Source organism: Colias eurytheme, chromosome 29 (genome assembly GCF_061535395.1).
Source record: "Colias eurytheme isolate Ceu_HAF_F1 chromosome 29, ilColEury1 Martin Lab GWU primary, whole genome shotgun sequence".
NCBI classification, from domain to species: Eukaryota; Metazoa; Arthropoda; class Insecta; order Lepidoptera; family Pieridae; genus Colias; species Colias eurytheme.
The window spans coordinates 3941435-3956770 of NC_143008.1; the positions used below are offsets into that span (position 1 = coordinate 3941435).

The 15336-nt window shown below is 34.6% G+C and overlaps 1 pseudogene; it reads right to left on the bottom strand.

The window, feature by feature from the left end:
• Positions 1–8602: 8602 nt before the first annotated feature.
• The window catches only part of LOC149896180 (uncharacterized), a 257603-nt pseudogene continuing 250869 nt past the window's right edge, over positions 8603–15336 (bottom strand).

Below are 15336 nucleotides of genomic sequence, written 5' to 3' on the forward strand. Positions count from 1 at the left end.
AGCGAAGTGTTTCAGCCACTCAAAGAATAGATTTTCGTTTATCCATCCATTATCTGAGCATTTGTATATAGCTCCTGCTAGACCATCTTTTTCGAGCTGCGGATTTATCCTCTTCCGAGGGAAGATGAACATAGGAGGAACAAAACCACAAACAGTGCACATAATAGTGTAATATTTTTACCTCTTTCCCAACATGTTATGGAACCGATCATTTTCATGCCTTTGGGAGCTAATATCTTACCAGGACCTTGTACTGTAGATATACCTACCGGTTTCGTCGCAGTTATAGATATTTTTTGGGGTGAATTTATGTTTGTCCATTAGATCTCCCAATAGTTTATAGAAAAGTTGGACGTCTTCATTATTTAAAGCAGTTCTTCTGTTAATACTTGTGGCTTCTGGTTTGCGAATAGATATATTATTTCTTTTCAGAAATCCTTCCAGTCAATCACGTCCAGCCATTTGGGCACTCTGGTCAAATGTGTGTTGGATTTGAAGCTCTTCTGCATATCGGTACTGCCTTTCTTACTTGTATAGCTGTGACTCCATAATAAAATAATAATAATTCCTTTATTTAACAAGACAGGATTATTACAATATGTATTTCACAATATTAATTGAACAGGGTACCTCGTCATTCTCATTAACATCAAGTTCTCGAAGAGAATCAAAGGAGAAGGGTAGATTTTCTGTTAAATTAGATATATTTAAAAATGATCTTAATCCACTTTCATCTAAAGTAAGATGTTCTAAGGATATTGGCGGTTCCATGTTATTAAAATTTATACTTTTTACACGCTTTATATTAGCTTCACCTGTATGTTTGTATGTTTGTAACCGACTTCTTAGGGCGCGATTTTGACCCACTTTAAACGGCCAGATTTCGTTCAAACTTTGTAGATTTATTGAGGACTGATGACAATACACTAATTTGATAAAAATTTTCTATTTTTTAGTTCGGTTTTCTATAAAAAGCGTGTTTTTTAGTTTTTTTAAACTATTATTATTGTTACACTTTTCAACATTTTTACATTCATTTCCGTTTAATCAAGTGTTGAAGATTCCTAGAAGAAAAAACATGTTAGAACGTCTTATGAATCACCAATATTCAATAATCAGGGCAAAAGGGCTAAATGCCACGGACCCCCATTATGATTGAGGTCCATGGTTCAAAGATTGTAAGGAATTATTTAAAAATAAACCCTTTCTTGTGATAAACATTTATTGTTTGAGTAAAATATCTCGACGACCAGACTATAGCACGGATTCATAAGACCGCTGTAGCTGTAGCTACTCAGCTGTACTAAGCAGTTACATACTTACATTTGTTTCCAAGTTAATTGGTAAGTAGTCGCTCGTCGCTATTGGTTCCATAGACAGACTTGCAGTAACTTCATCTGATTCGCTCCCAGAATTTCTTAACATCATACTATCATCTAGTAACTGAATATTTTTACTACTGATTTTTATGGTTGGCTGTCTTGATATAATCGAAGAGGTTTCGGAAGTGGAATCATACATGACGTTATCTATTGGTGGCTCCTTTAAAGGTTGCTTTGATGGAGTTTGCGTCATGTATATCTTGCGATTTGACTTCTGTAAATTGACATCCATGACGTTACAGACCCGACGCGTTTTTGTCCTTTGGGAGCTATAATTTTTTCAGTTTCTTGGACGGTCGTTATACCAGTCTCGTCTACGTTGTAAATCATTTGAGGCACGAAGTTATGTTGCTCCAATAATTTCTCCAAGTTATTGAAAAAAAAGCACATATTATTACAAAATACAACAAACATATTATATATTAATATTAAGCATTGAAGGCTTGTTTAATGGCATCACTGTTGTCTACGCTTTCGCCGTATCTGTCATAATTATTACAGAGACTTCCTCAGAAACTCCATCTCACTCTCCCCAATTACTTCCGTTAATGTGGAAATAAGTTCAGGTTCTTTTACTTCGTAATTTTTTTCATTTTTAGACATCAGTTCATCATCATCGTTTTCTTTTTGGGGAAATGTATCACTCGAGTTTTCCTTATTCCACACTCGATCAGTATTCTCAGTTTGAAAAAAAAAACAAGGAATTGTATTTCCACGCGGATGAAATCGTAGGTCAAAGTTAGTAATACAATTAATTACATACCGACTTAAATTCAATATCTATACTTACATCTTCCATATTTTCTGTATAACTCTTCTCTTTGGTTACATCTTTGTTAGTAATATCTTCTAATAGAGCTCTAGAGGTCATGTCATGATCATCCTAAAAGAAGAAAAAAGAAATGAACGAGAACATGTTTTTATAATAAAATTTCTATAGGTATAAAGCTTTATTTACCTTTAATTATATTTAACGCGCCCGAGAGTCCCAAAAAAAAACAATTTTCAAAATTAGTTTATTGAAAAAAAAATTCTTTCCTACTACTCATCTCATTTAATTAAAATATTAACACAAATCTAAATTTAATAATTATTATCATAGAAAAATGATTTTAATTTCCTTCAATTAAATTTTTTTAAATTTTACTAATTTATTAAATCAAAAGAAAATTTTATTTCTTATTAATTTAAATTCCTATAAAATTTTTTACACTGTTCGTTAATTTTCAGCATCGAAAATTTTATAACACGTGCTGAAATAAAAAAAAATTAAAACTAACACAGGAAATGAAGGAGCAATCACTGAAATAAAGTGTACTCACATAGATCTCGGCATTTCTTGGGAGGTATCGAAGTTTGGATGCTCGGCCACGTTGTTCTTCCAATTTCCGGTTCGGCTGGAAACGCCTATCTCCTCCAGAATTTTCCCTAATTTTCTATCCTAGGGGACCCGGAAAATCCTACCGACTGCGCCAATTATATTTAACGCGCCCGAGAGTCCAAAAAAAAAACAATTTTCAAAATTAGCTTATTGAAAAAAAAAATACAAATTAAAATCAAACATTAAAATTACGTCAAGTACAAATGGACTTGCTCGAGGTTAGAGGCTAAGTAAGGTGGAATCCACAGCGGCGATCCAATTTCGAAGTCAATGCAAAGTCAGCAAAATGTTACCCTGAATGTTACCGATGAGTATGTTATACGCAGAGGCGACCATAAAATATACCAAAGATTATGTAATGGTATAAAGGCGATATTAACTTGTAGATTTTACTATCTTGAATCTTCTAAGTGTAAGTATCTTCGGATGATAGGCTTGGTGGTATATAACACACCCATAAACACGAGTGCATGGTTAGCAAATCGATCCTGTTTGTTATTAGCAAAACCTTACCCATCTCATCATTCTGTGCATTATAAGAAATATTCGGTGTCAGAGACACTTCAAACTCAAACTCAAAGATGAGGCTGCATAGACGATCGGGTGCGTCTTTTTCTGCCATGGTTTTTTTAATCTTTTCAAAAATTATGGGATTGATCCCAGTGGTCAATCTAATTTGGCCTAGCGAACGTTTCATGGCATTTATCGGCGGCAAAGAAAAATAGCTAGATAATTGTGTAGCTATTTTTCTTTGTAAATGTTTGTATTTTAAATGTTTGTTTGCCTTCGAACTCTTTTTGTAAAGAGATAATGACAATATTTTTTCATCAATTGTGAAGCGTCTACCTTTCGGTTTCTTTTTTGACTGCAGCTGCATGTGAGGGAATATCTGACCGGGTATTTGCAATCGTTTTATAACTCTTTGGAAAGAGACATATTCAGAAAACTTTTGCGCCGTTTCTAAACGTTGTTTAAACGAAGCTCTTTTTAACGCAATCGACATATTTCAGACTGCAGGCGTCTAATTTCGAGTCGATTTGTTTTTGCTTGCACACGGTACAGGGGCTTTCGTTTTTGAGCATCTGAAAAATGGTAAATAACATGTTACATAGATAGCAGAAAAATACATGACTCGTGAAACCTGATACAACTTTTCAGGAGAGCAATAAGTTTTTAAGCTATCTATTGAGTTTAGAAATAAATGTTGTTAGGGGCCGTTCAAGTATTACGTAATACGTAAGCAGATTTCTTACCATTTTTACCCCCCCGCCCCCCTTGTCATCAAAAGTAAGCAAAGCACTTACCCCCTCCCCCTATGCTTACGTAAACATTTTTAGTAATACTTAAATGTTTTTTTTTTATATTGTTATTTTTAAAATAGGAAAATTCATGAAAATATTAGGTTTAACTGATACACAGAGTAAATGTCAAAAAAATATAATCAGAAATAAAGAACATAACTAACATAAAGAATATTTTCGGAACACATTAACAGTCTTCAGTCCATGAAACCTGAATCCATGATTCTAAGTTATCGATGACATTGGATTGCTGCTCAGTGTTGTGTGTCTGCTCACTTTCATCCGATTTTGGAATGTCTACGTCACTCTCATCGAGCCATTCAACATCTTGGTCAATGCACATCAGTTCATAAGCACGACGAGCAGCGACTCTTACAGGTCTAACTTTTCCCTTTTTTTACTCACATTGGAAAAAAATGAAGCAGATTGGATTTATTTTTAGTCGCCGCTTGCAATTCTTCTTCAATTCTCTTAGATACAATAATATCTAGTTCCTTATCTGACTTTGCTTGTAATTTATAATTTCGCCAAACTTCGTTAACTAACTTTTGTTCATTTTGCACTTTCGTCCCAGTATGAGATTTTTTTTAAACTTTCGAACAGTTTTTGGTATAACTTGGATTTGCTGATATGATATTATGACATTCTAATAAGATATTTAAATTTAAATAATTAAAACGTTAAACTTTCAATGCTTACAATACGTTTAGAATCCAAACAAAACAATACTGATAGACGCGCACTTGCAGCCGGCCGGCAGGAGAGTGAATTATAATATTAGACAAGTGAACAGTTCTCAAAGCGAGTGCCTACGCATATGTATTATTTTCGGGAATCACCGAAAAAACTTAAATAACTAACGATGACGTAATCATCATCTAGACCCCCCCACCCCCATGTCATCCAAAATAAGCAAAACAGAGAATTTTTTCGAGGAGATCAGAAAAGTTGCTTTTAGAGATCTGTCCAGAGGTATTGATTGGTCTTCCATATTTTTGTATATAACCTATATAAAATGAGGTTTAAAAATATAAAGAAATGAGGGAATGATTTATTATTGTATTGTAGTAAAAATACACATGTACAAATGAAAGAAATTATATATTTTTTATTAATATATATCAAACAATGAAATATCATATTCCAAAGAAAATTAACTCAAAACTATAACTATAACTTACAGAAAATAAACAAGATTTTGTACTTATAGAAAATGACCAACATAAATATAATATAAACCCAAAAAAAAAATGTTGTGTGGTTTTATGAAACCACGGTAAAGTGAAACTGTTCGAACGGTTCCGAACACTGCTTTGTGTAGCGCATGTCGCGTGACGGTCGGCTGCCGAGTAGGTATACCTACTCGGCAGCCGCGATACACGCGACATGCGCTACACAGACCAAAAAGTTTGAGACGATGTAATAAAAGTTTCACTTTAAAAACAAATATACGAGTACTACTTACTATAGAGGTAACAAATGTTTTTAACTTTTAAATACTTATTACTATTTTCACTTCTCCAAAACTTAAATTAAAACATCTTCTTATTTATTTATTAAGCATTAATTATTATTAATAAAGGGTGTCCGCCGGCAGATTTTACACTTTAAAAAATAAAATAAAATGAACCATGAATACTATCAAAGTCATTTATTCATTATCTTACAGAAGAATAATGCGGATTTTATTTTTTTTAAAAGCACTCCACTCAAATGGCGTCCTTCTAGCTGCAAACATTCTTGTAACCTTTCCTTCATGTTGGCGAAAACTCGCTTACAAAGTTCCGGATCGATCGCCGCAACCTCGCGTCGTATATTTTCTTGGAGGGCCAGTATTGTTGATGGTGAATTGCTGTATACGCGAGATTTTAAATATCCCCATAGGAAAAAGTCGCAAGGTGTCAGATCTGGTGATCTAGGGGGCCAGGCTATGTCGCCAAAGCGACTTATTAATTTTCCGGGAAAAAGTTCTCTCACTTTTGCTATTGAGTCCCTAGCAGTGTGTGCCGTGGCCCCATCCTGCTGAAAATTGGTCCTATTATTGTCACTAACATGACGATGCAGCTCCGGTATAAAAAAAGTTGTCTATTGGGGATTTGCTACGCCTCTTAGTGAATCGATTACTGCACTGTTGTTGAAATTACCCCAAATGATAGTGGGTATAAACTTTTCACAAACTATGCATGAAAGTCTTCTGCACTGTTAGGTGTTGTGAAAAAATAAGAACTGGCGTATTTTTTGTGTTCCCCGGAAAGTAGGAATAGTCTTGGACTGTTTTATGAGAAATCATCAGAGAAATATCTGCTGTGGTAACTTCAAACAATAAAATAGAAGGACATCTGGATCGAAGGATAGTTGTTGGATACTTGTTGAAGACCGTCTTGAATTACAAGAACGTTCACTAGCTGCGTCGTTGTCTTTATTATTCAATTTAGTAATATAATTTGTGTACGACTCTTCAATCTCACGAGCTAATGACGTAGAAAAAAAAAATTGAGTCTCAAATAAGTCTCTTTCATCATGATGAGTTTGAACATCAGCAGCGATCTCTAATTTTGATTGAATCTTATCAAATTCATCAGAAACCTTTTCAATTTTGAGCAAACGGACATTCAATTCTTTAATTTGCCAACTAGAAATATTTTCGACAGGTATTTTATTTAAAGTTTCAATAAAAATTTTAAATTTCGTTAAATGTCCCTTTAACGAACCTCGAATTATGATTAAATCGCTAAATTGTATTTGTTCCGCATCTTGCTTGCTAACGTTATCATTTTCAGATATTTTGTATTAGGACAAATAATAAATTAAGCAAATAAATACTTTATATCAAACCACTGAATTATTTTAATTGCGATGAAATATTCGTTCCACACTGCGCGGTGTAATAGGCGGCCACACGGCGATCGCTACGGTGTAAGTTCTTGGAGCCGGCCGCCCGATACAATGTCACGCGCAGTTGTCGTGATAGCTGGAATGTTCGGCAAATTTTCGGTTTAATTAAAATGTATTTAGTATTTACAATATGTTAAGCAAAGGAGAAAATACAGTTTAGCTTAAGTTTATGCAGCAATGAAGAATTTCGGCTATAGTATTATAGTTATGATTTTTGAAGCATAAAAACGTATTTGAACGGCGTACTTAAAGTGCTTTAAATTTTAAGCAAAAGCAATATGATGGATTGCACAATAATATTTATATAATTTTATGGGTGCCAATAATATTAACATAAATAAGTAATTATGTCATGAATATATTTGCAATGTATGAGACTTGAAGGCGTAACAAGTAAGTCCAACCTTCAGGAATTGGTGTATATTCATAAGCAGCATCATCCCCAGTCAATTCGTCTACAACTCTACAGTTTCTGTAGCAGGTACTTGTACACCTGACAAGCTAACATCCTCTCCACCAACAACCTATAAAAAATAAAAAAGTATTAGTGCTTACTTAAAATTTGTGAGTAAAGGCCACCTTTACTGTTTAGTATACCTATTGTATTTTTTTATAAAACAAAATACTACTTTAGACTATTCATTAATGCTCATAGAAACACCAAAGTTAAGACATTGTAAACAAAGATCATAATTGCAATGCATTATGTGGCACTCAAACCCCAGCCAGTCGTCCACACAAGAATTTCAAGTGTCACAAATCACAATACTAACAAAAAACTTAAGTGGTGACCCTTTTTTACAAGGTTAGGTAGGTAATTTGCAGACAAGTTAAACTTTTGTTCATATTTTGTCCCAATATGGAATTTAATATTCAGATAATTCGAAAATCATTAATTATTATCAGTTTATTATATCTCCCTGAGATTACAACGATTGCTATGAAAAAAAAGATATACTACATTACCAAGCAAAAATATCACACCTGTACAAATCCAGCTTCTTGTATAGGCATCCCAGTAGCAGCCTGCACTCCAATTAAATTTAAAACTCTGTTTTCAAGGTCTGTTAATGTCAGCTGAATCGCTGGCCCACCACCTGTACCCTGAGCAGACCTATTTATTTTCGCCCACTTTTTTTTTACATTGTTCTTAAAATCACTCCAAACCTAACAAACATGAACAAGAGCAGGATGTCAGCACCAATATAATTATGCATGCATGTATTTCAAATTGTGTGAAGTATGTGTATTTCCTTAAATGTGCGTAATTAGGATATAATAGGCTTACCTTCCGCCACTTTTCCTCTGTTCGAGAATCCCCAGTGCCATCACTATTGAGCATATCAATTAACTCCTTCCATTTTTGCTGCACATAATGTCTACCACGAGGACCCTCACTGGGTTTGGATAAGTCTCCATGCCTAAAATAAATTTAACGTGAGTTAAAGGACCGTGTGCTCTAATATTTATAGTAATAACTAGCGGTCCGCCCCGGCTTCGCCCGTGGTACATATTTACGTTTTCTCTACATAAAAACCATCCTCGTACTTCAAGGAATATAATAAAAAAAGAATTATCGAAATCGGTTCAGCCGTTCTCGAGTTATGCGCTTACCAACACATTTTGCGATTCATTTTTATATATAAAGAAGATATGTGTTACCTTTCTTTTTCAATTTTGTTTTTACAAATTTCACATGACTAGCGTAATACTTTAACTTGAGTATACAAATAAACTTTAGCTCTTTTAAACATAGGATCAACAAACCTGTTGATCCTATGGAAATGCTTGGTTTAACCATCAGGTAAGAAATAAAACATACTGATCATAAATCGATCATAATTTGGTAGCCGCTGTATGATGGTTGATTGTATTGATATGTGGGTTGATTGAAGTCTGACAATATTTGCATTACGCGACTTTGATACGTCAATGTTTGGTGGTCGTCTAGTTTTTCAAGAAATGGTAAAATTGATTTAAAAAATGAAACGTGTCTGTTTTCTGCATTTTTCAAACTTTGGAGAATTTCCTTCTCAAAATCATCTTCATAGTATTTTCTTTTACGCAAAGTTGTAGTATGAGCTTTGTAACGAGACCTTATATTTTCACTTGCCTCTGGATCTTCAGACTCTTCTTCTATTATACTACTGTCAGTTAGATTAGGTGCGTTTCTTTTCAAAAAACATAAGCTGTTTGAATAAATGGTATTCTTTCAATTTTTTTGCACCAGCTCCAGATTTGTTTGCGAGCTCTTTCTTTTTCAAGTATTTTAGGTAGTTGTCTTTTATGTTTGTCCATTTTTTAACTACATCATTTCCTGGAACATTAAAATATTCGAGTAATTTTTTATGACTACATATAATTATCATAGGTATAGGCAGGGGCGTGCACAGAGTTTTTCGACAGGGTAGGCAGAAATATTGTAATGATAATAAGTCATAATAACGAATACTTTCACAATGTTTATATTTTTGCAATGTTTTTATTTTCACATTGCTGTACCTACTCATATATGAGATTACAATACGTAGTATTCCCCAAAATAATGGAAAATATATTACGATTTACTTATACACATATCTACAAAATAATTTTCAAAGTACCTTTAATAACTAGTGTTCTATATTAGAAAATTAACGATTAATTTTACCTTTGTGTATTAAAAATTCCGGTATAGATCGGCCCTTTTTTCTATCACTAAGTCTCTGTTTGATAAATGTTTATTCATAAAACAAAAATAAGAATTTTTCGTTAAATTATACCTAATTATCTTACAAATTAATACACTCACGATAGACATAATCTATTTAGTTACTCCCAAAACACTTCACTTGCAAATTGTCGTAGTTAACATTATTAATTTTCGCAAAAAACAAATTTAACCTCAAAGTAACATATTTTTTATTTCCGAAACAAAACAAACGAATAATGATACTATTTACAGATGGTCTTTACCGGCCGCTACAAAAAATGTATAAATTATCACACTTCTTAAATTGGTCGCAGTCTACTTCAGTTTCGACTTTAGATGTGGTTCCGAATTCGGTTCGTATATCTTCGTAAAAAGACACCTTGTGTGTTTGTGTGCGTAGTTTTATAACATCAGTGTGCCGTGTTTATAGGCACTCACACATATAAAATATGCGTAGACACGCAGAGCACACATATAAAAACTTAGACACGGATAGTTTGTGTCTTTGCCGTCCCGTGACGTACTGGGTCCCGTGGCGGCGCTAGTGCAGCGCATGCATAGTTGAGCTGTGTTATAGAAATTAGATAATAATGCCACCAAAATACCAATAGATGGATCTGAAATATATTTGAAATATTTTGATTTTTGTTTCATTACTACATGGCGTAATTAATAAAATATAATGACGCTGTGAATTTAATTTATGGATATTAAACATTGATCAGAGTTTGGTAAATGCTAGGGTAGGCAGTGTCTTTATGTCTTTATGGAATGCACGCCACTGGGTATAGGTAGGGCCCAATAACATAAGTTTAAGATTTCAATAATATTTCTACTGACAGACCCCGAAGAGCTACTTTTACAGCTAGTGTCACAACACAGCTTGTGTTCCACAGAACAATCAATGTTTGTCAATCGCTCAACTTAAGAAAAGCTATCTTAAGGTCAGGCATCGCTGAACTAGCGGCTACCAATTGAAAAAAAAAAAACTAGGAATAAATATTATTATAGCACGTTTTCTCAAGAACTTATTGAAGAGTATGCATATAATATACTAGCTGTTGCCCGCAGCTTCGCCTGCGTGGAAAAGATAAATTTTCATCGTACAAACTTTCATCCCCTATTTGATCCCCTTGGGGGATGAATTTTCTAAAATCCTTTCTTAGGGGACGCCTACGTTATGACATCTACCTGCATGCCAAATTTCAGCCCGATACGTCCAGTGGTTTGGGCTGTGCGTTGATAGATCACTATATCAGTCACCTTTGAGTTTTATATACAGGGTGTCCCACTATTGGTATACTAAGCACGAAGGGACTTGTAGTTTTGCATACACTGATCACGTAAAAAATACTTAAAGAACAAAATTACGTCAAAAAATTTTTGCTAAATTTTTCCTGAAAATCCATGTTTTCGTCTCTAGCTTCGCGCAGCCGGCATATACCGCTTCGCTAATGTGAGTATTTTGTCTATGAAAACGTAATCTTAAACGATAGGTCACATGCTGGCAGCAAAGCTGGGCGGTTTGCTTGTTATGGATGTGCACATAGAGTTTTAAGAATTCATCTATTTGAAAACAAACTGCGTCTGGATTTTTATAAGTATTTTTTACGTACTCAGCGTATGCAAAACTATAACCTCCTTTGAGCTTAGTATACCAACAGTGGGACACCCTGTATATGTATAGATTCACAGCCATCATTCAGTTCCGTGTAGCTAAACTAACTCACTACTGTGAATATATAATCAAATATCCTTCAATAAGTTCTTGAGAAAACGTACTTTGCCTGCTAGCATTTCGTGACAATAAGTACCGGTGTAAAAACTGTTGCGCACATATTTGTTCATAAATGATCTCTATTACACCCTCAAAATACTACCCTAAAGTTCAACCGGTTTAATTACTGTCCATTGTGACTCAGAAAACTTAATTGTAAAATTTAGTATGTTATCTTTACAGGCATGATTCATTTTGAAAATAAGGAATAAAATCATCTGACACTTGCTCATGTGTTTCATTAAAATTTTCTTCGCTATCATTGTCATTACTTACTTAGTTCAATATACTCATTACACTTTGTTAAATTGATTTGACCACGAAAGTTTTTATAATTATCAAGAATTTTGTCTCTATTATGGTGAACATATAAGTATAAACTAATAGGTTTCATACGATATTGTTTATTCTGATTCAACCAATTTGAACAAATGCCAATCACTTTTAAATATTTCAAAATTTTTAAGAGCATCAAAAATTTCAAAATAGGATACAGAAGCCCAAAGCGCTATTTTCACACTATTTTATTTTCGCAAGTAACAATATATTTAAAACTATAATGATAGCAAATCTGAAATTGCAAAAATTGTTTTTTAATCAATGTTCAAGCAGTCACAGGGCCAAATTTGGAATTTTATGATTAAGTAGCCCGGTGGCCTGGCAGTCCACATGATAGTTTTATCTACAACAGCAGTGCTGTCAAGCAAAGACTAAATACTGGTGTATTAAAAGGGATCATTTTAAGGGACAGCGGCTATGCAGTTAGCAATGTGCTACTGACTCTATTTTTATCACCCAATTCAACTCCCCAAGAAAATTATAACAACAGCCAAATTAAAACCAGAAATACTGTGGAAAGATATGTCGCTATTTGGAAGAGATTTCCTTGTCTTCAAGTGGGAATGGCTATCAAGGTGGATACAGTTGTGGCTGTCATATGTGCATGTGCAACACTGCATAACATTGCATTATTAGTAGACGATTTGATGCCAATGAACTGCGAAGACATTCATATTCAAAATGATGATGTTGTACCAATTAGTGAAAACTCTAACAGCAATGGCTTTATGGAGCGACAATCTTTGGTTGATAGGTTTCTCTTATTATTATTTTTTTAATAAATAAAAATCCAAAAAATAAACAATAATACTTTTATTTTAATTCTTGTAGAGACTAATCAAATCAATTAGTTACAACTTGTTTTGCCACTAAATTCTTTACTTCCTCTAATTCTATTTTCGCTTTTTCTAATAAACATTTGTTTATTTCTTCCTCAACCAATGCTGCCCTTTTAGTTGGGTTGTGGAATAAAAACGCTTTCGTCACAATCGATATTTTATTATTGCTCCTTGTTACATTCACTATGATTTTCACACTTGGTAGTTTTACTTAAATCCTCTTAAATCTTAAATAAAAAATAACCTTAAATAAAGCACGAGGCACGGCTATGGCACTTGTTGACCGCACTGCTCGGCTGTTTAAGATCAATTGGCTCGCAGATCGTCTCTTCAAAAAATGTGAGCGATCGACTGACAACTAACCGACTGGAGGGGAGGTTAAGTTGTCAGGCGGTAGATTATAAATAACAGAAAACCTTGTCTATGGTAATGTACTATGTATGATTTTAAGATTTGTAACAGTATCAACCTGTGGTATCAACGCTGCCCTTTTTTTGTTTGTTCAGCTTCGAACTGCAATGAAATGGTATATAAGTTAATCTGGCTATAAATTAAAAAAGATTGTTGGTATCCATAGTTTATTTCAATCTTTTTCTTATTTTCTAAATTTCGTAGCCTCCTTACAGCCACTCTCCGAATATATTCTATAGGCCTACGCACTTGTTCTGTTGCGGTTTTGATTACTGTATCATTTTTCTTATCACTTAAATCTGAAAGGTAAATTTTATAATACCTATGCTATTTTGTTCATGTTCAATTTGAGGGCTGTTCATTTGATTAGTCTCCAAGACTTCAAAAACTTGTGTTGTTGAGTCCATTTTGTAGTCCTCCAAAAAATCTGAAAACAACAGGTTGATTTGTAGACATCATAGAAAAGCTGTATATATGTAGTTTATTGATTGTTTCTTACTTTAACACAAAATGGCTATCTGCCAATTACATAATTATTACATATATTACTCAGGGCCGGATTTAGAGGTCCAGAGGCCTCGGGGCAACAAAGGAGTGGAGGCCCCCTCGCCCCAAATTATTGTGTCCTTTCGTCCAGCATACTCACCATGGAATCCTGATATTTCATGAATGTCAAAAAACTGTTCTGAAATAGTGCTAAATAGTGCCCAAAGGAAAAAAATAGTGCTCTTGTACTTGCGAAGTTATAGCCATAGTTCGATGAGTATGCTGGACGAAGGTTTCGCCCAGCATACTCACCTCCGTCCGGAGAATCTGTATACGCTTCAAACATAATTCATACTTCAAAAAATAGTTCCCAAATAGTGCCAAACGGTGCCCAAAAAGAAAAAACAGTGCTCGAATAACTTCGGAGTTACAGGCTTCGTTCAGTGAGTATGCTGGGCGTAGGTTCTACGCCCAGCATACTCACCTCAGTGCGCGAATATCGAACGAGCTATAGGTACAATTTACGTCTCAAAAAATTGTGCTTGAAATAGTGCCCAATATCAGTCCAATTTTTGCTTGACTTTTGACCTAGAAAACCATTAAATTTGATTGTAAACTTCTACATACATTACATTGAGTACAGTCGAATACAATATTATTAACTTTCTTTCTAACAATTTTTGTCTTGTGTAAATTATTAATTGTCTATGTAAGGGAGTATTTACTTTAGAATCGCAATATTATTAATTACACATTATTTTAATAATACTTTATAATAATATGATTTTAGGGTGCACTCACACACATCAGTCACCGTCACGGCACGTCACCGGACAGGATTAAAAAAAAATATGTATCAATAGTTCTAGTATGACTCTGTTCCCACACGACAGTCGCCGGCACGAAATCTATCAGTGACGTCACCGGTCAGGCACGTCAAATAATCTTTCCATACATGTATCATACTTTTATCCCCACTCACCCGGTGCCGTCACGTCTCAGTTCAGTCAGCGTCGTGCTACCGTCAATTGCTACATGTTCTCTAGCGTGACACACGTCTAATCACTGACTAACCTGATGTATGTGTTCAATGATTCAGTCAAACCGGCGACGTGACTGACGGACAACATGACGGTGACTGGTGTTTGTGGATACGTACACGAACCGTCACCGATCAGTCATCGGTGACTTGACGGTGACTGATGTGTGTGAGTGCACCCTTAGCCTTCGCGCGTCGCATGGGACCCCGGTAGCTAGGAACAATGATTTTTATATTTTGTCTAGATCACGGCGCTTGAAGGATTAAGATATCAAATGAAGTAAATCATGCATGAAAAATAAAGTTGCTGTTATTAATGCTTACATTACAACTGACAAAATTATTCAAAATAATCATTTTCCGGATCAAGGACGGTACCACAACGTTTACGGAATTGACCTGTATTCCTCATGTGATAAAGTTCAATATAGTGTGGCAGTAATGGATGCACGTACGGTCAATAGGTATGGGGCTTACGACGCGCGGCGCCCGCGACGCAAATGAATATGTTTATGTTTAAATACTAGATGGCGCTGCCCTAACATCTTACGATTATTAGACAAGACTGATCTGTATTTTGAAGGTGATAAGGGTCCATTTTGTGTCACAAAGCAATCGAAACGAACAAGCGCTTCTCAGTTTCTTTGTTTGTTTACTTCGTCGCACATCATTATAATAACGCCGGCTTTTGAGTTTGACTACATAGTGGGTTGCAAAACCAAACAATGTGTTGGTGATGTCATTATTTACCTATATAAAATTGTGTATCTAGTACGTAATCAATATAGGAGCTG